Source organism: Manis javanica, chromosome 7 (genome assembly GCF_040802235.1).
Source record: "Manis javanica isolate MJ-LG chromosome 7, MJ_LKY, whole genome shotgun sequence".
In the NCBI taxonomy this organism is placed as follows: Eukaryota; Metazoa; Chordata; class Mammalia; order Pholidota; family Manidae; genus Manis; species Manis javanica.
The window spans coordinates 37201375-37224760 of NC_133162.1; the positions used below are offsets into that span (position 1 = coordinate 37201375).

Genomic DNA, 23386 nt, shown 5'->3' on the forward strand with positions numbered 1-23386 from the left:
GTGAGAAATTGGGGATCAACAGTGGTGAGGCTTAGAACCTCACCCCCCCTGTTTTGAGAGAAAGCTTCTGCATCCATGGATGTTTTAATGCCCTTGTCTAGCTCGGATTAACACTTAGTCTACAGGTACACACCTGATCATCTACAATTGTTCTCTTACAACACTAAACTATGTTTTCTACCTTTATCTTGCATCTACCTACCACTTCAGCATTTTATTAAAAATAAAAAAAATAATAATAATAAAGGGAGAAATGTGGGATTCACATATAAATCAAGTATAAAAATCAAACGAATATTCATATTTGACGTGATTGTTTATAGTTCATAATGCGTGATCAAAACCGAAAGTTTCTGTGAAGACTGCCCTTGTACTGTTCACCATGTAAGAACTTATTCACTATGTAAGAATTTGTTCACCATGTAAGAACTTGTTCGTTATGCTTCAGAAGATTGGAGACTGACGAGAATTAGACTTGAGATGGATTAATGATTGTGCATTGAGCATTGACTCCCCTATAAAGAATTTTATTGTTGTTTAAAAAAAATGGGAAAAAATAAATAAAATGTGAGGGACTAGAAAAAAAAACACACACAAAAAAACCCCCACAGAATGTACAATACCAAAAGTGAACTCTAAACTATGGACTTTGGACGATAACAATGTGTCAGTGTAGGCTCATCAGTTGTAACAAATGCACCACACTCAGGGGACATTGATAATGGAGAAGGCTGTGCATGTGCGGGGGCAGGGGTACATAGGAAATCTGTACTTTCTGCTCAATTTTGCTATGAACCTAAAACTGCTCTAAAAATAAATTACATTTAAACATAAGAATAAAAATAAAGGAATACGCACAGACTGTAGGGAAACAAACAGAACAGAAAGGCACAAAGTGAAAAGTGAGTCACTCTCCCCTCTAGCCCCTAGCCGAAGGTTACTACTGAGCAGTTTCTAACATGTAATTCAAAACCACTGCCCACATAAATGTATATGCATACTTATGTATGTGTGTATATATATATATATATATATATATATATATGTATATAGTTTATAAATATAATTTTTTTTAGAAAAGAAAGATCTACTTGGCTGATTGCAAACTTTCCTCGCTCCAGTACAAAGCTAGGTTTGAGCAGGTTCTGGTGTAATTCATCATCCACATTCTTGCCAGGCATACCTCCTGGCACTGTTTGGAGAGGTGAAGAGTTAGCCAGCCTTTAGCTGGTCTGGGCAGCTCCTGGCCTCTATACCCGACCCTGAGAGCCCTAGGCATTCCTCCCAGGTCACTGGGGTAAAGATCCAGAGCAAGGTGCAAATGGGGCCCAAAGGAAGACAGAAACTATTTAAGGTAGTCCAGCTCCAAGAACCTCATACGGGAAAGGATCCTAACCAATCACCTGGAGCCCAGGCCACCTCCCCGGACCTGCCTATCCCATGGGCTAACAGGGAGCTTCACTGCTCAGGGTTCTTCCTTCCGCTTGGATTTTAGGATTCCTGAAGGCAACACCTCTTTAGGTTCTCACGCTAATCCTAGATTTACAGACTCCCAAAATATTCATGCTGGAAAGGATCTTGAATATTACCTAGTTTCCAACCTTGGCTTGGAGCTAAAATACAGCAGGGACACCGTTCACTTAAGTCACAAATGCACTAGAGAGAGGGTTTATGGTAGAACTCCGCCTTCCAGAGCAGAGCCTGCCTGCTTTCCCTAACAAGGCCATACTGCAGAACCTATGATCACCTCAACCTGAGCTACGCTGGCTTGCTTGGTGTTCTCAGCTGGTCCGGCTGTCAGTGACCTACTTTAAGACCTTGCTCCCCTCCTCCCAGGGCAGAAATAAGACAGTGCAGTAAATGTGCTTTGAACCATGGTTTGTCATGGTCAGGTATCATGGCCAGAAGATTCCAGAAAACCTCAGGTACCTCTCTCCACAGTGATGGGGAAGGGGAGAAGCCAGAGCTCTGACATACAGAGTCATTCAAAGTTGGTTGAGTCTAACCTGGACACAGCTCAGCCTTACCCAGCAAACAGGCAACATGAGGTGAGCTCAGTGCTTCCTGAGCTATGTTCTCTGACACCAACTTAATATCTTGCAAGTTGAGAATTTACCAGGTACCCAGTTGAGAAAAAGAGAGAGAGAAATTAGTGGTCCAAAAACTTTAGAAAATGCTGCCTACTACATCCCCTTCCAGAAAAGTGCCAATTCATAATAATATAATAAAGACTCTGAGAAGTCCTGTAACAAAGGAGCCTTCTTAACTTTATCCCCAAATTTCCTAAATTTATTAGGCAATAATAAGAGTAGTTAACATTTATTGAATACTTACTATATGCTAGGTACTGTTAAGTAATGTACATGAAATTTAACTTTACAGTTCTGTAAGACAGGTACTAAGATTATGATCCCCATGTTATACTAAGATAATGATCTCCATATTAGAAATAAGGAAACAGGTATGGAGAAATTATGTAAGTTGCTCAAGGTCACAGCTAGTAAATGACTGGGCCAGGATTCAAACCCAGGCAGTCAGGCTCCAAAGCCCAAGACTTTCATCCCTGTGCTATACTTCCTCAAAGAGCCCACCAGCCCCCGAAACCAGTATTACAAAGACAAAACCTTTAAAAACACTGGTTGATGGAATAGCATGGGATTAAGAATCAGGATGTCAGTCCTCACCACGTTCCCAGGCACTTCATTAAATGCGGTATAGGGGGAAGAACATTAACTCTGAAGCCAGACTGCCCAGGTTCAAACCCTAGTTCTGCTCTCTACTGGTGTGTGATCTTGGGTAGGTTACTTAACCTCCCTGAGCCTCAGTTTTCCACATCTATCTGTAAAACTGGGATAGTAATGGTTTAATATCAAACATGTTCTTATTATATAATTTCACATCTCATTGTATCAGTTTCCCCGCATAAAACAGCCAACAGGATTAGAGGACCCCAGAGGACACAGGCCATTTGATACTCTGGATGAGGAATGTGGGAACAGGGAGGGGACAGGTGGGGAGTTGGGGAGTAACATGAGAGGCGGGAGAGTCTGGACACCGGGAAGGGCAGAGGGTAGAGGAACAGAGTAAAGTCTGCCAGTCTCTTCTCCCACACCAAGCCCAGCCCCACAGCAGCAGGTCTTGGCTGTGCTGGATTTTCCAACCTCCCTGAGAAACCACCAACAGGAAATTGGCGGTGCTTTCTTTCCATCCCCTCTGCATGCCTGGGTGCCCCCGGGCCTGGGCCAAGCTCCAGGGATGGCAGGGGGGCAGGGGGATGCCTGGGAGGAGGCTCCTGTAGAATCAAGGCCCCAGCACACACAGAGCTCAGCCCCTGAGGCCCTGGGAGCCTGCTGTCAGTACTTCCACTCAGTGCCCCCCTACACAGCATTTTTCTCAGCTCCCTTTCCAAACCAGGTCCTGGGAAATGAGAAAGGGCGGGAGTGAGGCAGAGGGGGCCACTTTCACATAAAGATGCAAACAGCACAAAGATTTGCACAGAAGTCCCCCTACCACCGACTCTACAGCACAGCTCCCTGGCAAACCCTGGTCACTGATTCGGGGGAGAGTTCCCTTTGACATCTGCCCACACCAACGGACTTCTGGAAGAGCCAACACTTACCCCTAGTCAAATGCCAATCCCAATTTAGGATTTCTGAGGAGTGGAAAGCAGGCCACCGAGGAAAAAGGTGAACCCAGACACAGTGTCAATACAGGCTGACACCCAGGCCTGGAACTGGCGGGGGCTCAGGTCCTTGTAGATGCCAAAGTTCTTGTAACAGACACATGGCACCAACAGGAAAAGCCCCTCACCCAAGTCCTAAGTCCAGAATGTGATCAGGACATAAGGAAATACCGCTCCCCACCCCCCACCCCCGGAAATTGTGTACTGTGTTTCTAGGCGCAGCCAGGTGGGGAAGGTCAGGCCTATGGCTTTGTTTTACCACTTCCGCATGGGTGAAGCTGCTCCCAGTTACACCACCGGTCAAAAGGGGCTCCTCCCAGGACCAGCCTGAGATGCAAAGCAGGAGGGACTAGCAGATGCTCTTCAAGCATAAGCGCCAGAGGGACCTGAGGCCTCCTTGCTGCCCCCATTAGCATTCATGTCCCTCCATTTCCTGAAAAGTCCAACCCACATGCATTTCTCCAGGACCACCTCAGGCCCTCAGGGGCGCACGGGGCTCCAAGCCCTGTGGTACCTACAGTCTGCACTAGGCAGCCCTCCAGTGGCTCAGCTGGAAGGGCACTTGGGGAGCTCCCTCCTGAACCCTTCCCTCATCTGGTGGGACAAGGGCAGGCTGAGCGGCTAGTCCCAGGTCACGCACCCTAAGCATCACCGACATTGGGTCTCATACATCAAACCCAGATTCTCTGCAGGCCCTTCTCCCACTAGATTCCTCTCTCCCCCACCCTCTAAACCAGTTTCTCCATCTTCACACAACCCGACACTCCCCCATCAAGAGCCACAAACAGGACAGTCACAAGAGATTTCTCGGCTGTGCTGTATGAGTTTTGGCCATGGCCCTCACGGCTCTGATACCATCTTCTAACACTGCTGCTGGGCAACCAGGCTGATACACAGGGTTTTGGAGTCCAATGACAATAACTCCAATTCACACTCACCATTTGCTGGCTGTGTGACCTCAGGCAAGTTGCTTGACCTCTTTGAGCCTTTTCCCTTATAATATTAGGGGCATCTATCTTACTATGTAGCTGTGAGAATTCGATGCACTGATACACACGTAAAACTATACACCATGTAACTTATTAGCACAGAGTAGGTGCTCAGTTAATTTTAACTTACTCCCTAAGAAGCACTGGCCTGGTTGCTAGAGTCTGGGTTTGAACTCTACCACTTGCTCTGTGATCTTCCCTGGGCAACTTAACCTCTCTGAACTTCAGTGCTGTCTGCAAAGATATTTATTACCTGCCCATCTACTCTGGAGTTACTATGAGGACTGAATAAAGTAAGAACAGTGAAGACCATCCAAACTTGTTCAGTGTCTAGTACCCGCCTACCAGGTGTCCAGCCACAGTAAAGAGGGTGTCTAACCAATCATACAGGCGTGGGGTGCCTCAGGACAATTCTGATAAGGGGAAAGAGTAGAGGGGAGGGCTTTTCAAGCCTGAGATCAAGGAACCATCAGGTTCCTTGATTAGGTTTTTTCAAAAATACCCTAGAGAGTCCACACCCTGATCCCCCAGAACCTATGAATATGTTACCTGAATATGTGACATGGCAAAAGGGACTTGGCAGATGTGATTAATATACCCATCTGGAAATGAGAGAGGATCCTAGATTATCCAGGTGGACCCAGTCTAATTATGTAAATCCTTTTCTGAGCAGAGACCCTTTCCTGGCTGGGATAAGGAGGAAAGAAAAAATAAGGAGAAGCAACAGGAAGCATGAAAAGCTTTCCATCCATGGGGGAAGGGACCATGAGCCAAGGAAGGCAGATGGCCTCCAGAAGCTGGAAAAGACAAGGGAACATTCTCCTCTAGAGCCTCCAGAAAAGATACAACCCTGCCAGCAAATGTGCTGAGACCCGCAAGGTAAAACTACAAGACAGAAAAGTCGTGTGGTGACATGGTGCAGCTGCTGCGGCAAATAGGGCAGGTCCTCAAAAATGTAAGCATACAGTCCAGCAAGTCCCCTTATGGTATCTGTCCAAAAGCACTGTAAGCAGGGAGGGCCTCAGGCGTGCTTACACACCAACGTTCACAGCAGTATTATTCAAAACAGCCAAAGATGGAAACAACCCAAATGCCCCTCATGGATGGGATGGATAAAAAAAATGTGGTGTATCCATCACAGAATATTATTTGGCTTAAAAAGGAAATTCTCACATGTGCTATAACATAGACGAAGCTTTAAGACATTATGCTAAGTGCAATAAGCCAGTCACAGGAAGATGAATACTGGTTAAGTCCACTTACAGGAGGTACTCAGACTAGTCAAATTCAGCAACAGAGAGTAGAATTGTGGTTGCCAGGGGCTGGCGGGAAGGGCGGGGGGCAAGGAGGCAGTGTTTAATGGTACAGAGTGTCAGTCTGGGAAGAAGAAATAGTTCTGGAGATGGATGGTGGTGATGGCTGCACAGTAACGTGAACATACTGAATGCCACTGAGCTGTACACTACTTTAAAACACTTAAGATGGTAACTTTTATATGTGTGTTTTACCACCAAAAAAAGTTCTGTGGTGTTAAGCCACTAAGTTTGTGGTAATTTGTCATGGCAACAATGGAAAACTAATACATAGAGTAAGTGACCACTGCTTCTCTCCTTCCCTCCAGATCCTTCCATGGTGTTCTCGTTGGAAAGGCCTCCCACTCTCTTTGTCTAAGAGATCCGAGGGCAAGTCTACCTAACTCAGCAGGCTTTTTTTGACAAGGGAAGTCATAAGCCACCTACACCACACAAAACCATTGTGCCTAGAAAAGAGGGGCCAGGTGCTGGCCTTTCCCATGTATCTGAGAATAAGAGTTCAATAGATTTTGCCCATTTGTATTCTAAGTCAACATGAGTCACCATGGTGAGACTCTGGGGCTTTTAAGAGGGGTCTGTGTGGCCAGGCCAGACACACCCAGCCAGCAATGCAAATGTTCTAGGGGAGAGAAAAGGTTGGCATTGTGATCTGCCAGGGAGGGGCAAGCACACCCCACTGGCCAGAACCACACAACTGAGACACAAGTGGACACTCAGCCCTTGAGATGATTCCATTCATTCCCACCTACCCTTGGCTCTGATTTCACAAATGGGGGAACTGCCAACCAAAGGGGGGAGAAGTGACCTGCAAGGTGACACAGAAAGATCCTAAAAGGGCTGGCTGAGGACCCCCACTTCCTGCCCCCAGGCTAAGAACTGTCAGAAAGGCAGAGTGCTACCCAGTCCCTGGGGTTTTACCAGCATCTACTGGGGAAGGTCCAGGTTTTGTGGGGCCTGGAGCATATGTAATTATAGGGGCCCTACACAACATTACATTTTTTTGCAAATTTTACAAAACTGTATGACTTTATAAATTCACTGCCACGGTCCCTCCCAGAGTCTTTGAGGGGCCATAGGTGAGTGACATGGTGGGAGGGAGTCCCTGAAGCTGCAACTTAAATTTCATTAGCCTCACAGTAATACCACTTCTGGGCTCAGAGAGGCACCCAGGGCTGGGCTAGACTCCCAGAGGACAGAGCAGGGAAAAAACAAAGTCCTGGCCTGTACCAGGCTTTCTCTTTAGCTGGGGAGAGAAACATAATAGAGCAGTTATAGGAAAAAACCCACAAGGGGTTTAAGAGCCATTCCCAGGAAGAATGAAGATTAAGGCTGAGAATCAGGAAATTCACTCTTTGGGAGTTGAGGGGGTGGTGGTGAAGAGCGTCTAGAAAAACCAGCCTCTCGTGGATGGGGCCTGGCAAAACTAAGGCTCTCCTGGGCATCTCCCTCCCTCACCCAGTCAATGCATGAGTCTGCAAGGGGTCAGTGGTGGTCAACCTGTGCTGCCCAGAACCTAGGGGCTCTGCGAAGGTTCTGCAGTTCAGACATTTACTTCGGTGTGCGTGTCTGTGTGTTTTGGGAGTAGGGGGGTGGGGGGTGGGGGTGTACTGCAAAAGAGACTTGGCCTGACTTAATTTTCCTTTTTTCAATGTAAAAATAGGAGATCTGGCAACACAGATCTTGTATTTCCCTGTGGTAGCATACAGCTAAGGCTGCAGCAGCTGCGACCTTCAGACAGGTGTTCCTGCTTCAGCTGCCCACTGTCCCCACCTGGGCTGTCCCTACATTTGTAGTCAAAGAAACAGATGTTGCCCAGGGCCCTTCCAATTGAGATGGATCAGCCATCTCACCTCCATATGAAAGTCTATCACAAATCTCCTGCCACAATAAATTGGAAGAAGAGGGGTTGCAGGTAAGACTAAAGGCAGCAGGGAGGCCCCGATCTGTCCACTGCCCAGACCTTGGGACCTGCTGAAAAGGTTTTTGAGGAGGCTCAGTCCCTCCAAACCTAGAAGACCTGAGTGAGAGAGTATTCCAGCTCCAAATGGCTGAGGCACCACTGCCTTGCCTGGAAGCCCCAGGAAATTTCTTCAAATAACACTTAACAATGTCTTCTAGTAGTGGCAAAGTCCCCAGCCAGCCTGGTACAGCTGGAAGGTGAAAGGAAATCCCCACCAGAGCCTGTAGATCACACTGGAGAAGATTCTCTTTCAGATCTCAGGTATGTGCTGACCCCTGTGCAGGTGGAATTCCAGGCTCTGTCAAAGGGCCTTGGGCCAAAAGTTACACTGTGCAAGAAAACGGAAGGTTTCAGAAGTATATGTGTGATGAAAATCACAGGAAACACATGTCTGTGGTTCAGCGAAGCCGTTATCTCAGCACTTTTCATCTTCAGGACTTCTGCCCACAGTCCGTCTACCTGATCTGTCCTTGTTTTTCCACCTTCCTGGAACCTATGTCAATCCCAGCCTTCCTTTAGATCAGATGGAGCCCCACCTCCTTCAGGAAGCCCACCCTGATCTCTCCATCCACAATGATCTTTCTTCCTGGAACTATCTATACTTGGCCTAAAATGTTTTCTATGTCCTCCAGTGTTCTAATAATACTCCCCCTTTCCCAGCCCCTATGAAAGGTACACGTATTACTTCATTATTTATTACCTCAGCCTTCACAATGCTCCTATAAGATAGGTATTTATCCCCTCAGAGATGATTCTTGACAAGCAAAGGTCACACACCCAACTAATGCCAGGGCCAGAATCACTTTTTGCTAGGCCTAGAAGTGAAAGAGCCAGTGCCCAGGCTGTAGGATAGGCCTCTCCTCCCCCACTGGCAAGCACAGGACACCTTGACTTATCTCTTCCACATCCTGGGTGGCACTTTTTTGGTCAGAGCTTCTGGTACACAGGCTCCAGAAATTCTGGGGGCAGAGAGGACACAGCAGGGACATTCTCCTCTCTCCCTCTCCCACCAAGGGAGGACCGCAACTGATCTGAGAGTGTAGGAACAGCCCTGACTTTACTGGAAGGGGTAAGCGGCCCCACTTTCTGCAGAGACTGCAGAGCCCCAGTATGTGATGTATGGATCTGATATATGGATCACGGGTGCCACAAGCTACAGAAGCAAGCCGGGGAGCCCCAGAGGAGCACTCTACCAGCCATGACCCTATCTCCTAGGCAGTGAACAAAACGCCTACAGAAAGGGCTGTTAAACATTCAACTCCCCACCTTCACGCTGTGGATTAAGACTAGCTGGTGCCCTCGTCAATCATTAGCCAAGCACTGCCTGATTCTGCCCTCTGAGGGCTGGCACCTGAGGCTGTCCAGCCTGGAGAAGTTCTGGGCAAAGCAGGATGGGAGAGTGGCAGCGGGCAATGTCTAGGCCTTGCCAAGGGGCTGAACTTGAGCAAGCTGGTTCGGACAGACACCTCTTAGGAATAAAAAGCCCACTCCTAGTGCACCAGCATTGGATGACGCAGGAATCCTAGAACATCGGAAATGGAAAGGGCCTTCATGAGATCATTTGCTTTGACTGGCTTGTTTTACTGAGGTGGGAGTCCAGAGAGCAAAATGGGCCTGCCTGAGGTCTCAGGGTTAATGGGCTCAGGACAAAGGCCAGAACCCCATTTCTCGACTTTCAGGTGGATGCCTTGTGCCCAGGCTGGCTGCCCCTCCACTCAGCACACTTATGGATGCCAACTACCTTCCTGGGCTGGAGGGCAGACCTGGGAAACGTCAAGGCTACCCTGGGAAAGCCAAAATGAGAAAGTGACCCTGCTGACTCCCAAATAAAGTCCATTCGATCAAGGCACACAGAAAGCGTCACCTGCTCCAGGAAGCCCTGTGACACTGTCTCTCCAGGTTCCCCTCCTTATGAGTTAACCCCACTGCAGACAACAGAGGCTAGAGGCCACTTGTTCTGATCTCTCTTGGAATCAGGAGCCATACTGACCATCAGCCCCAGCTCAGTTCAGGATTCACATGGCCTTAGCCCCCAAGCTCTCCTGGAACTAGTCACCTAGGGGTAATATCTGGAGTTGAGGAAGGCGAGTGGGGAGGAGGAAGCACATCAAAACACTCTCCATCCCACACCTGGGTCTTGGGAGGGCCACTCTGATCGTGTGGGGTCTGTGAGATCGGGAGGTGGCTCCAATTGGTAAAATGCCTGGCTGCCGGACCTGACTACTGACTGGAAACAGCCTGGAAGCAGCCATGACTCTCAGCTTGCCTGCCCACTCCCAGCCCACAGGGTCAGAGGCCACCATGCCCCGCACTGTCTGTGGGCTTGCCACTGTCCCGACGTGTCATCCCCACATCCCAACCAGAGGAATACTGGCTTAGCCAATGGCGAGACAGGTAAGCACTGGAGTTTCAAACTAAGGACAGCAGTGCGTACTGTTCTAGAAACTTCTCGTTGTCCCGGCTCAGCCATCTGCCCCCTCTTCCTTAAGTAAGAGAACACTAACTGTAGCCTGGCACAGCGCAGCCCCAAATAATGACAATGTTTCCAAGCCTCCAGGCAGCTAGGCAGGGCCGTTGGGGTCAGGGGTCCTGGGCCACGCGCATATGGAAGCGCCCAGGGCAGTGCTGCCAGTGTGCCCCCAACAGGCACAGCCTGGGCACAGCCCCAAGTGAGAATTCTCAGGCCCCACCACAGACCTCCTACATCAGAACCCTGATGGGTGGGGCCCAGGAATCTGGGTTTTAACAAAACTTCCAGGCTATCCTTATACAATCTCAAGTTTGAAAACCATGGTCCTACAGAATGCTGGGAGCAACTTACTTAAGCAGCCTGGTGCCTGGACAACCTCATGGAGCAGACACTCATTAACCCTGGACTCCAATTTCTGAAGATGGATAAGCTCCTCTCTTAATTCATGAGCAAACCTGAATCCTACTGCAGGTGGGTTAGGGAAGAGGCCTGATGAGAAAGTTAACCAAGACAGCAGAAATTTTGGAAAGAAAGAATATAAGCATAATAAATAACAGAAAACAAGATGCAAGGAATAAAAAAAAGAATATCTGGTATGTGAACAGTCTGAATTCTCTGCCAAAGACAGAAATGACCAAATTGGTTTGTCGTTACCATTGCCTTTGGCCCCAGTCATGTGTTGATTTTATGAAAGAAACATTTTTTTTCCTAAGTGAGAAAGGAAAGTTAAAAATTAAGGGATCGGGAAAGACACACAGGTAAACACAAAGAAAAACAAGAAGGGGAAATATTAACATGAAAAATAAAATGTTGAGGATTTTTCAATAACCCTGCTTCATCAGACCCCAGTCATTTTTTTTTCCAGCCATTTATCAGCCTTTATCTAGAAACACAGTACTTGGAAAACTGCTCACTAGGATTTCATGGTAAAATACGGCTTAGCCATTCCAGCCCTTGAAATAGTTTGTGTCTTAAAACACAAGCTTAGAAAAGAGTGTAAGCCTCAGGGGCCCAAGTTTTAAAATGACATTTGGCCCTGGGACATTTCTGTGTACTCTTTTGTCACATCCTTTGGGAAACAGAGAAAGTCCACCTTGCTGCTACAAAGGAGGAAGGAAATGTGTGAGTCAGAGCTGTTCATCTCTTTGGACCACAAAGAGAGAGAAGGGTACCCAAGCCTGTCCTGAGAGTTTGCAGGCAAATCTCATTTTATAAATCCTTCCTAGAAATATGGCTATCACAAGACCACTGGACAGTCATGAAGGGGGAGCTCCTGATAATCAGAGACCTGAAGCAGGTGGAGGTGACCTGATTAAAACCTACTCCATAGGAGTCTGAATTGAAACTAAAGGGGCATCACTTAAAAACCCCTCTGACTGATGCCTGCCTCTGAATTTCTGAGCCTTTCACTTACTCTTATAAAATGCACTTATTTATTAATTTTAAGACTGTAAAGAAGGAAAGATTCTCCCAGCTTCTTAGCAGTATATTCTCCTTAAACACATATAATATGTGTTTAAGGCCACAGGCCAAAACCAGTAAATAAGCAACAAATGATACAAGGTACAACCCACATAGATAAGCTTGATAAACCTGTATAAAACAAACATGAAAGTCAAATTAATATATCTAGAACAACAGTAAGGAAAGCTTGACTTTTAAATAAAGAATATATTGAGAATATACGATACATCTCTCAGAATTTGACAGTTTTAGCGGGGAGATAGAGGGCATGCTCAAGTTAACAGATAATTCTAAAGTCTGTGTCCCAGAGAGCATACATTGTCTTCTTTCATGTACATGAAACCTTTTAATACTAATCATGCAGCTATCCACAAAGAAAATCTTAATACAGCCCAGTAAAAAGAGATTTTTGCCAGCCATATTCACGAATCACAACCCAATAAAACTAGCAGTCAACAAATATGATTATACCCCTCACAAAACTACTCAAAAATTCAGGACACTGTCTTCTAAAAACTCCTTGGATCAAAACTAATCTACACAGTAACTGGAAAGGATGGAAAGGTGAGCATTTCACACAAAGGCCCATCAGCTAGAGCCAGACTCAGAAAAAATGTTGAGCATTACATGCTTTTTAAATTAAAATAAATCAACCAGTTTAGATATTAGAAGTAGAGAAACAAAATAAATCAAAAGAAGGAATTAATAATAAATAAGATTAATGACTAACAAACAAAAGAGAAAGGAGAAAGAATCAAAATATTATTATCTAGTTAGCATCCCATTCGTAATGACTAGTAAAGACACATTACAAGGCCTATAGTCTGTCCCTGATTTGGTAAACCTAATATCATAAAAATATCAATTTTTCCTTATAAATAAAAACATTCAATGACATTCCAATCAGGATCCTATAGATCGTTTACTCCAATACTGTTTCAAATTATAAAAACAGTCAATGCTCTCAATACCCATCAATAAGGGAAAGGCTGAATACATTATAGTGCATCTGTACTACGTATAGAACACTCCACAGCTGCTAATGACCTAGAGTAACAGTAACTGGGAGTTACTGTCCGTGACAAATTAATCAAAATACAAGCTGCAGAGAGAGGTTGTACAGCATGAATCTATTTTGTGAAACAAACAAACCTTTAGAGGTACTGTGTCAGGGTGACATGGAGAAGGTTAGGAGAGATCCTTGGCTTCAGGTCTTCCACACTGAAGTCATACCTTCTCAGGGTGGAATGGAATGAGGAGTTGGAGGGGTTGAGGAAACAGAAACAAACAGTCCCTCAATGGGGTCGGTCTTCTTGAGCACCACCCTATCCCTCTTCTCCTTCCCTTCAAAACCAATATTTTCAAAGCTTGTCTACACTTCATACCATATCCTTACCTCCTGCTTATCCCTCAACCACTCATTCCAATCTGGCTTCTGCTCCCATCATCTCATCAAACAAAGCAGGGGTAGTTAAGGTGCTGAATCTCCTCCACATCACTGCATGGTAGCAACGGCCCCCACTGGACACTCCCTCCTGCTGCAGATGACTCACCCTGGCTTCTGTGAGGCAACACTGGCCTGGTTTTCCTTCCCCCTCTTGGGACTGCTCTTTTTATGGCTCCTTTATAGGATCATCTCCCCTTACTCAGCTGTTTGCAGTGAATTCCTCGATCTCATCACATCCTTGACATCAAATACAACCTAGACAACACTGGCCCTCTGGCCCAGACCACTCCTGAGCCCTGGACCCACCTGCATCCTTGGTAGCTCAAAGGCATCTCAAGCGCAACACGTCTGAAACTGAATTCAGGACCTTCCCTGCCCTCTCATTTAGTGTCCCATGTCTCAGGAGAGTTCAGGAGAACCTAGGGTGGGTGGGGGTGGCTTTTGCTTTTGTGTAAACAGCACGTGGCTAGGCAAACTGTCATAATATCACTAATGCTGAGTTCAACAGAAATATGCCTATCACCCACTTACTAAAAATAGCCGTGACCTTTTAGGTGGACACAAGCTTACATCTGCTACCACCAGCACTCCCTTCCCCCACATACACACCTTTTCCCCCCCAGAGATGCTACTCCCCATAATCTGCCATATGTTCCCTCTGCCTTCCCATTAACACCCTCTGAGTTTCTTCTCTCTACCCTCACTCAGATTTCTTTCTTCTCACTACCCTTGAAGCCAGCCTCTCCTCATGCTCCAGGTGTTAAAGGCTGGAGACACCTGACTTCTCTCTCAATTTCACAAGCAATTCCTCCCTTCTTTTCTGCTAAGGCAGTAGGACCTTCAAGAGCACAAGCCCCTGGAAAACTAGACACTAAAGGATCACAGAACCAGGCATCAATCACCTGTACACCCACCTTCAAAGTTCCTTGCAATAACACACCAGGATATCAACATTGTCATAACCACCCCTTTTGCAAACATCTCACCAGATTCTGCAAACAACCATCTGAGGTAGGCATTTTACCATCCAGAACACTGAACCCTGTATGGCTACATGTCCTTGTCCAGCAGGGATGAGGACTGTCTCCCAGCTCCTTGGCTGCCCTCACCCATTCCTTTCTCACATCAGTGTAGCAAGGCCAGTTATGGTTCAAGTTATAGATCAGGCTTTAAGGTTAGGATCCTCCCAAACACAAACTACCATGTGACATCAGACCTTTCATTCATGGGGCACAGGGGTCTGGATCAGTGGGCCTAATGCGATGTGGTTTCAGTGCCTATTAGAAAATGCCACTGAATTTCAACAATTCTTTTTTAAAATGCAAATTTCCAACAAGGAACCTTTCCTTTCTTCATTTCCCCTAAGAGCTTCCCTATCTAGGTATCACTCAAATCTCTGACGTCCTGGGGTCAATGGGATCCAGAGAAACCTGAGTTGGCTTGGCTGTGACTGTGAAGCACACCCAGACACAGACTTCTTAAGGGGAAAAAAGGGCAGCTCAGAAGAGAGAGGAAGAAGGAGGTGTTCTAGGAGGAAGGAGGGGGAAGGGCTCTGGGTCCTCTGAACATCCAGCACTCAGCAAGGATTTCATTTCTACATTCATCTCCTGCCCACACTTTTCTTTTTCTTTTTTTTAAATCTCTATTCTGCAGTTAATTCTCCAGAAGAACCAGAAGAACCCACACTAACCTATCCTGGCTCAGTTCTCATTCCTGTCATCCCACACTACCCATCCTCCCCCAAATCATGTGACCAGGATGTCACTAACTGATCTTGGCTCTGTAGGTACAGCCATCCCGGATGACCTTCATTAGATATCCTGTTTATCATTCTTGCCTTGGCTATATAAAGGAATCAAAGGGACTCACACTTGGCCTCTCAGCCACCTTTTACTCCCACCTCTCAGGCTGGACTCATTGCCATCTCACTCTCCCCATCTTTTTTCTTGCCTATGAAAACCCAGCCTTCAAGGTCTAATATTTTAAGAACTGGGAAACCTTACTTGCCATTCCTGCCTCTTTCACTCACCTAACATCAGCCAAGCAACCACATTAGGCAAGGCCCATCCTGGGTGCTGAGATGAGTAAAAAACAGCCCCTACCTCCAGAGACAAAGGACAGGGCAGAGATAAGACACATGGCCACACAAATACTATACAAGGTGACTACTGAGAACTGACGTCAAAGCAGTGGAGGAGAAGGGCTGCGTATTTTATCTTTTCCTGCTAGGAGCAGGCACCTGGATGGCTCCCAAGAGGATGGAGAAGAGTGGGCAGAAATAGGGGAAGAAGGGCATGCCAGGAGGGCAGAACAGCGGCTGGATCTTCAGCTGCAAGAAGAGTGACAGCTATTATTACTATATTATTGTGTACACTCACAGATGATTACTTATGCAGCAGGCCCTGCTGTAAGCTTTGTGTCTAACCCGGGTGACATCCACCTTGGACTCCCAGGCATGGCATACCAGTCACCACCCGTTCCAGTCAGTGCCTGAGCTGTAGAGCTGTTAAATGTATGAACTCACAAGAAACCTCATGTAAACATCACAAGAAACCCTGTGAGGTATTATTTATTACTCCTACTTTAAAAATGAGGAAACTAATGTACAGTAACTAGAAAGAGAAGAGATCAGGGAGGCTATAGGAGCTGGAGATCATGAGCACCCAATTGCCAGGGCAACAAACTGTCCTGGCACCTCACCTGGCCTATCTTGCCAGGGAACACCTTGTTGCACAAAGAGTGCCTTGAGGGAAGGGACCCTCTTAATCCCTCTGGAATCCCCAACAAGTGACTGAAGCAAGGAAAGAATGAAGGGACATAATGAGAGCCAATTAGGAGTGAGTAAGGAAACACACCCTGCCTGTCCAGCTCCTGTACAGGGCCCTGCCCAGCTCAGCAAGTTTCTGCTCCTTTTGGGTGAACAGGACAGGATGTCACCCCTCAGAGCACCTGTCCCTATCCAGGTCAGGGCTGCAGGAAGACACATGAAGGTCAGAGAGAGAAGAGTGTGTCTGGCTGCCTAGGATACCCAGGGCTGTGCTAAAACACCAGATCTCCATAGAGAGGTCACTGATTAGGGGGGTGGGGACAGAAATGCCCCAGGTAGACTGGTCCCAGCTTGGACTAGAACTAGCTAGCTTAATTCTCCCATCCAAAGTCTCTAGATGAGGAACTTTACAACTCTATTCTCGACCAACAGACCCAGCTGGCAACCTTTTTAAGCCTTCAGGACACTGGGTTGAGCCCAGGGGGAGATTCAAGTCCAAGAATCCCTCCCTGAAACTGTCACTCAAGGCTGGAGAAGGGAGAAAAGCTTAGATAGCAAACACAGGGGTGGGCATAGCACCCCCAGGAGATGGGTCCCGCACTCTCTTAAGTGCTTTATTTAAAAACCCCAACAGCAGCAGCTCCCAGGATTTGTGTCCTCCCAGATCTGGAGGAAGGTTCCTGAAAACAGCCTCCTCTACCAGCTAGCTAGCTCTTCTTAGCACAAGCCTTTCGCAGAAGCGCACATAAACTCTTGAGAATTCAGCTAGGTCAGAGGGGCGGAGGCCACCGGCCATCCCCACATCAAGCCAGTACACTTGGGGCAGCAGGTCACCCAGTTCCAAGACAGCCCACGCAGGGCTGAGCTCTGGACTCCCGCAGCACAGCACAATCACGTGGCCCTGCCCACCAGGGCCGAGCAGATGCACCACCAACCACTGGGAGGGCAGCCCCCAGCCGCTGATCGAACTGGGGCAGTCAGGCCGACGCAGCCGGTTCGGGACCAGCCCGACACCCTCCCTCCCCAACCCCCACGCTGGACAACCAGGAAGCCGCAGGGCCCGACCGGCAGGGGAGCCGGGCAGTCCCGGACCTCACCGGCGGGGGCCCTGGCGCGCTGCCGCCACCCCGTCCAATGTCCCCGGCCAGCCGGAGAACCTCACTCACCTGGCCACAGGCCACGGGGGTGGCGGGTCTCTGGGGACAAACGAGAACGCGCACAGCAACGGCTCTCTCCACGGGTGTCCCGGGCGCGGCGCCCTGGGTGCGCCTCGAGCTCTGTCCCAGTGGCGTTCTCGGGGCACTCGGGGCGCTGAGGACACTCAGAGCACTCCGGACCCGCAGGCGCCGCAGCCGTCCGGGCGGGGCGGGAGGAGGAGACTGCTGGGCGGAAAACTCCCGGGGCGCGGTCCCCGCAAAGCTTTTAGGGGCGGGGCCGGGCGCGGGGCGGGGCCCTGCCGCGGCCCCACCCCCTAACGAGGGCCAACTGCGGCTGGGGAGTGGGGAGCCGCCTTCCCAGGCCTAGGAGGAAAGACGCAGGCCTTCCGGCCCCAGGGAGCGCGAGAGGAACTCCGTCGGCCCCCAGAGCTCTGCGAGGAGCGCCTTCTGTCCCCGCTCACGTCTGTCCCGCCCTGCTCCTCCCTGGCTGAGCGGGATTCCAAACCCCCTCCAGCAAGATAGGCAATGCATTCTAGGTCAGAAAGGTCGCAAAGGAGAGTAGTTTCATACTGAAGAAACCCAAAACTACCTCAGCCAGGTGATCAAAGTCAACACCAAGAGTGATAAATCAACAGTGATAATACTGTATGTGCCCTTGGGGTCTTCCTCCCAAGAGTAGGTAGTCCCACTCTCATCATGGGGAAAACATGAGAAATCCCAGTTGAAGGATACTCTACAAACCGCTCCACCAATACTTCCTAAAACTGTCAAGGCCAAGAAAAGCAAGGACAGTCTGACACACACCATCACAGCCAAGAGAAGCCTTAAGGAGATAAGAAAGTTGAGCGTTATGTGGTATCCTGGATGGGATCCTGGAAAAAGGACATTAGGTAAAAATTAAGGAAGTCTGAATAAAGTATGGACGTTAGTAAATAATGCATCAATATCGGCTCATTCACTGTAGCAAAAGCACCATACTAATTTGTTAATAATAGAAGAAACGGGTTTATGAGAACTATTAACTTAGCAATCTGTCTGTAAATCTAAAACTTCTGAAAAGTAATGTTTTTTTAAAAAAGGTCATGCAGGTAAAGTATGATTATATGGTAGATATAAAATATCTTTTAAAAACTGAGATTCACTCTTCACTCCCCCAGCCCAGCTCTTACAGATCTAGTCCTATTCCTCTCCAACATACTGAATGTGTTTACGTCTGTGGGTGAATATTCACGTAGACGTACTGTTCACAAAACCATGCTTCAGTGATTTTGTTTATCTGCTTTTTGTTTTTTTTTGTGTGGGGCTTTTTTTTTGCAATGTACTCTTTTTACTTACCATATCTTGGAGGACCTTTCCATGCAAGTGCACCTGGATCAACTTGGTTCTTTCTAAGGTCTGCACACTACGCGCCATCGTGTGACTTACCTACCTCCTTATGGAAGGACATTTAGGTTGTTGCCTATTTGGGGCTGTTACAAACAACGTTGCTGGTCCTACTTGCATTTTAACAGCGCGAGGAGTGGGAAGGGCTGGGCGCTGTGGGCCAAAGGAAGACTCTGGCCTCCGCTCTGTCCCCGCAGGGGTGCGGGTGCTGGGTGGAAGCTGCGCTCGTGGCAGCCTGGCCGCAGCCCCACTACGCATCCCCGACCTCTCCAAGCCCCTTCCCCCAGGGCGTGGCTCTCTGTCTCGGCTGGCCTGCATTTTTTGGAGATGAGTTGGGTGATGAGGGTGAAACTCAGGCCAAAGGCTCTAGAGCGCCTAGGAGGAAACGCCCCGCGAGCTGAGGAGCGGAGGGTGGGTGGCAAACAGGAGACTCACAGACTTGGCTGGTACCCTGGTGGAGGTGCGGCGGCGCGGGGGCGAACCCCCGCGGCCTGAGGCGGGCCCCCGCTCTGGGCTGGGCGCTTCTCCCCGGGAAGTCCCCTGGCGCCCACCCGCAGCTCTGCCCGAACGCCCTGCGCCCGCCCCGCGCGTACTTCGGTCCCCCGGCGGCCGCAAAGGCAAGCGTCGCTGAATGGCTCACTTTTCTCGTGGCTGAGGAATGCTTCTTTAAATAATTAATAAATCATTTAGAGTGGAATTCCTTAATATGTAGCACACGCTTTCCTGACTCAAAACTAAGCTCTTCAAGGCCAGGATGGTGAATAGCTACCACAGTGTTCATCTTTTTATGATTTTCAAGTACTCATTTTCAACAAACTTGTGTTGAGCTGGGTGGGGACACCGTGTGGAGGAAAAAAACTGAGATTTGGTGTTCAAACACCAGGGATCTGACACTTGAAAGTGATGCGTTCTCCAAGCCTCACCTTTCTCGCCTATGAAATCTTAAAAATGATCTACAAAAATCCGTCAGGTAACCCTCGCTTCCTGCTTCATAGCTGCTCAGAGCTGATAAACATTAAACAAGGATAGGAAAGTAAGTGCTTTGTTAAAAGGTCACGTGTTACAGAGCTTTGAGGAGTACAGTATTATTATAATCTTTCTTACTTTGATTCATTCAACAGATGAGTACAGCCAAGGTGACTGGCTCCGTACTGGGGACCTCCTAACGAGCGACACAAGAAAACTCCCTTGCTCTAAACACCGCTTTTCTCTAATGGAGAAACAAATTACAAATACCCCACATAATAGAGACTTGCAAAAAGGATCCCTCTGGGAAGGTGAGAGGCTGCTGAGGATGGGATCCAGAAAGACTTCTGATCGGCTTGCTCTACTGTGCAAAGAATCGACTTTTAATTTTTTAATCGTGTTGAATCTTTTTCAAAGGTGATCTTTTAGTTTAGTTTCTGCTTTTATCTTTGTAGTTTTCTGTGGGTTTTCTCTCTGGTCTTTTTCTGGTCTCCAGATTTGAATATTAGGGCTATTTATTTTAAGAATTTTTTGTTGTTTTCTAAGAAATGTATGTATATTAAGACCATAAGTATTCTTCTAAATCCTGCTTTAGCTACATGTCACAAATTTTAATATGCTTTTGTTATCTCTCGGTTATAAGTATTTTGTTTTTTTCCTTTAGGATTCCTTCCTTAAATCATGGACTATTTAGAAGTGTGTTTTATACTTTTGTTTTCAAAGTTACATATTTTTAAAAAACATTTTGTCATAGATTTCTAATTTTAGAGCTTGTAGATGAGAAAATGTGCTTTTTTTTTTTTTTTAGAATTTATGAGACATACGTCTTTCTTGGTTAAGACTTCTTCTTAACATACATACTGTTTTTGAATGTCCCAGTTTCTGTGACTGTCTCTTCACTCTTCATGGGTGCAAAACTCACTCTCTGTACCGCTCCATCCAATTTGTTAATCTGGTTATTTAAATTGTTAATATCCTGGTTTTTTTTCCTGTTCAAGCCACTGATTTCTGAGAGAATGATTTAACATTTTCCACTTCTATTGTAGTTGTCAGTTTCTTCCTGTAATTTGGTCCGATTTTGCCTTGTAAATTTGAGAGCAAAGTATTAGGTTTATACAAATTCAGTTGTTTTATCTGTTGGTGATTTACCTCCTTTTGTCACTTCTCTCCTAAAATAGATTATGCTTTCTATCAATATTGCTATCTAAGATAAGTGTCTAGTATAAATGCTCTCTTTTTTTCATTCTTTCTATATTGTTCTTTAGGTTTGTGTCTTGGAAATTATATACAATTTTTTACAAGATTTTAAAAATTCACCTGAGTATCTGCTGCTAATTGGTGAGTTTAACCAGCTTATACTGGTAATGATTATGAAAATATTTGGACTTATTTCTGCCCTTTTCTGTTTTTGTTGTTGTTTTAAATATGTATACCCTCAGGGCTGATATTCACCTAGAACATGTTGGCATAATCCTGTAAATTGTTACATTGAAATTTTTCCATCCTGCTTGGTGAATAGCTGTTGTCTTGAGACCTCACAGGTCAGCACCTCTCACTTTCCCCTTCCTCTAGCCACAAAAGGAGCTGTATTGTTTTCATGCAATCCAGTCTGGGGAGATCTCCCTGAGCGCTAGGTGAGACTTTAACCCTGGTGAGGGTTCCTGACTCTGTTTGACAAAGAATTCACAAACAGGTCAGACAAGTGTAGGTAAGGAAGGAATTCATTCACGTGAGAGTATCTGAGAATGGCAGCAGCCATGCAGGCAGTAGAGAGCAAGGAAAAACAGAGGGAGAAAATGAAAGTTCATTGAACTCCTGCTCCGTGTAGGGAAAATCCCTTGCCAACTCCTAAAGCCAGGGTCCTGACCTGGCAGCCAGTGTCCGCTTCATCTGCACAGTGTGGGAACTAAGCCCCTACCACCCAAGAATTTTGGAAAGCCACAGAGCACTGGATGGAGTGAAATTATGTTCTGAGAACTTCTCAAAGCAAAGGAATGGGATTTTTCGGGCAGGCTGCTAAAGAACATGATCCTACAGCTGCAGTCCCATCCCAGTCACCCAGATGACAGGAACTTACAAGCTCAAATCAGAGACCTCAGTAGCCCTTCCCTACCTGTTTGAAGTAGAACAGAGAAAAAGAAGACTTGTGCTTAAGACTAGAAAAGTGAATGAAATAGCAAAGTGACAAAGACATTTACCAATGGAGGTGGAGGTCAGCAAGTTTTTGTCTTTATAATGAAAAAAGAGTTCAGGGATGAGTGAAATAGGCTTATGCAACAAGAAAGTTTATTTGCTGAGACAGTATACACTCAGATGGGAGTGCGGGTGACCTCAGAGTGGAGACGCACTTAAAGGTTTAGGATTTGGGTTTTTAAGGATTTCAAGAATTGAGTAAAAGGCCAGGTAAGTATAGGCTGGTATGTGATTTCATGGTGTCTGTCTCCAGTGAGAGACATTATGTTACCATCCATTAGTCAGTACTCTAGATATTCTGTAAGATAAACTTAACACGAGAAATTTTTTGGTCCTTTTCTTCAAGACAATGGTTACCCTGAAGCAGTGGAAACATATCATTTAGAACTGCTTCCCCTGTCTTAAGATAGGATAGGTTGTTGGCTAATCACCATAAAATATATTAGGAATCTTACCTCCTAACTCCTTAGTTTTTAAAATGGAATCTTAGCCGTAAGCTAGAGTCCCTCCTGTTTTACTATACTATTTGTATCTTGGCATTTTTCATCATAGGCAGAAAAAATTAATCATGATGCTCATCCCATGTCCCTGTTCTACCTCAGTAGTTGTCACAGGGAGGGCTTCCAGGACTTTTTTCCAAATCTCTAATTGGTCAGCAAACTGGCTAGGTTGCCAGGCAGCTGCGTTTGGGGAGATTTCTCCCTGCACACTAGGTGAAGCATGAGGAGAAACCCCAACCTGGACAGGGGAAGGTTCTTGACTCTGGGTGAGAAAGAATTCTTGAACAGGTCAGATGACTGTAGGTAAGGAAAGAATTCATTAAGACAAGAGCAGTAGGGAACGGCAGCTCCTTGCAGGCAGCAGGAAACAGGAAAGTGCAAGGGAAAGAGGGAAAGTTCCTGGCCTAGGGCAGATTCCCTCGACAACTCCTGAAGCCAGGGTCACCTGGCATCCTGTGTCTGCTTGGATGTGCATAGCATCGGGACTGGCCCCTACCACTCCAGGACCTGGGGGAGCTGCAGAGACAGGATGGAGTGAGATTATGTTCTGAAAATTTCCCAAAGAAAGGAGATTTTCAGGCAAGCTACTAAGAAGCAGATTGCACAGCAGCAGTTTCGTCCAGAGCACCCAGGCAACAGAAACATGCAGGCCCAAATCTGAGCTCTTAGCAACCATTCCTACTTATCTGGAGTAAAGCAGAGACAGAGTGAACACTAGGAAATGAAGTGAAATAGCAAAGAGACAAACCACAATAATCTGAGCTGAGAAAGCTTTGTTTGAAAGTACACACTTAAAGAAAGGAAAGTGCAAGAGTCTTCAGAGAGGAGGCATACTGAAAGTATGGGGATTCTGTCTTTTAAGGCTTTCAAGAATGTGGCAAAGGGCAGAGGGGGGTTGTTGGGTGTAGGTTTGACTTGTGGTCTCAAGATGTTTATCTCTAGTGAGAGACACAATGTCTCCTTTCCTTTATTATCAGTCCTCCAGCTAATTCTGCTAAAAAAAAACCCAACACAAGGGATTTATTTATCCTGTTCTTCTCCAAGATAGTGCTTACCCTCAAGTAGTGGGGACATATGCATTAAGACTTCCTGCCC

General features: G+C 46.7%; 1 protein-coding gene across 1 annotated transcript in view; it reads right to left on the reverse strand.

Moving 5' to 3' along the window:
• Positions 1-17490, reverse strand: part of ANXA11 (annexin A11) — a 42226-nt gene extending 24736 nt beyond the window's left edge. Inside the window, exon 1 of the mRNA XM_017654314.3 lies at positions 17259-17490. The gene's annotated coding sequence lies outside the window, so the exon portion shown is untranslated. The remainder of the gene's footprint in view (positions 1-17258) is intronic.
• Positions 17491-23386: the final 5896 nt, after the last annotated feature.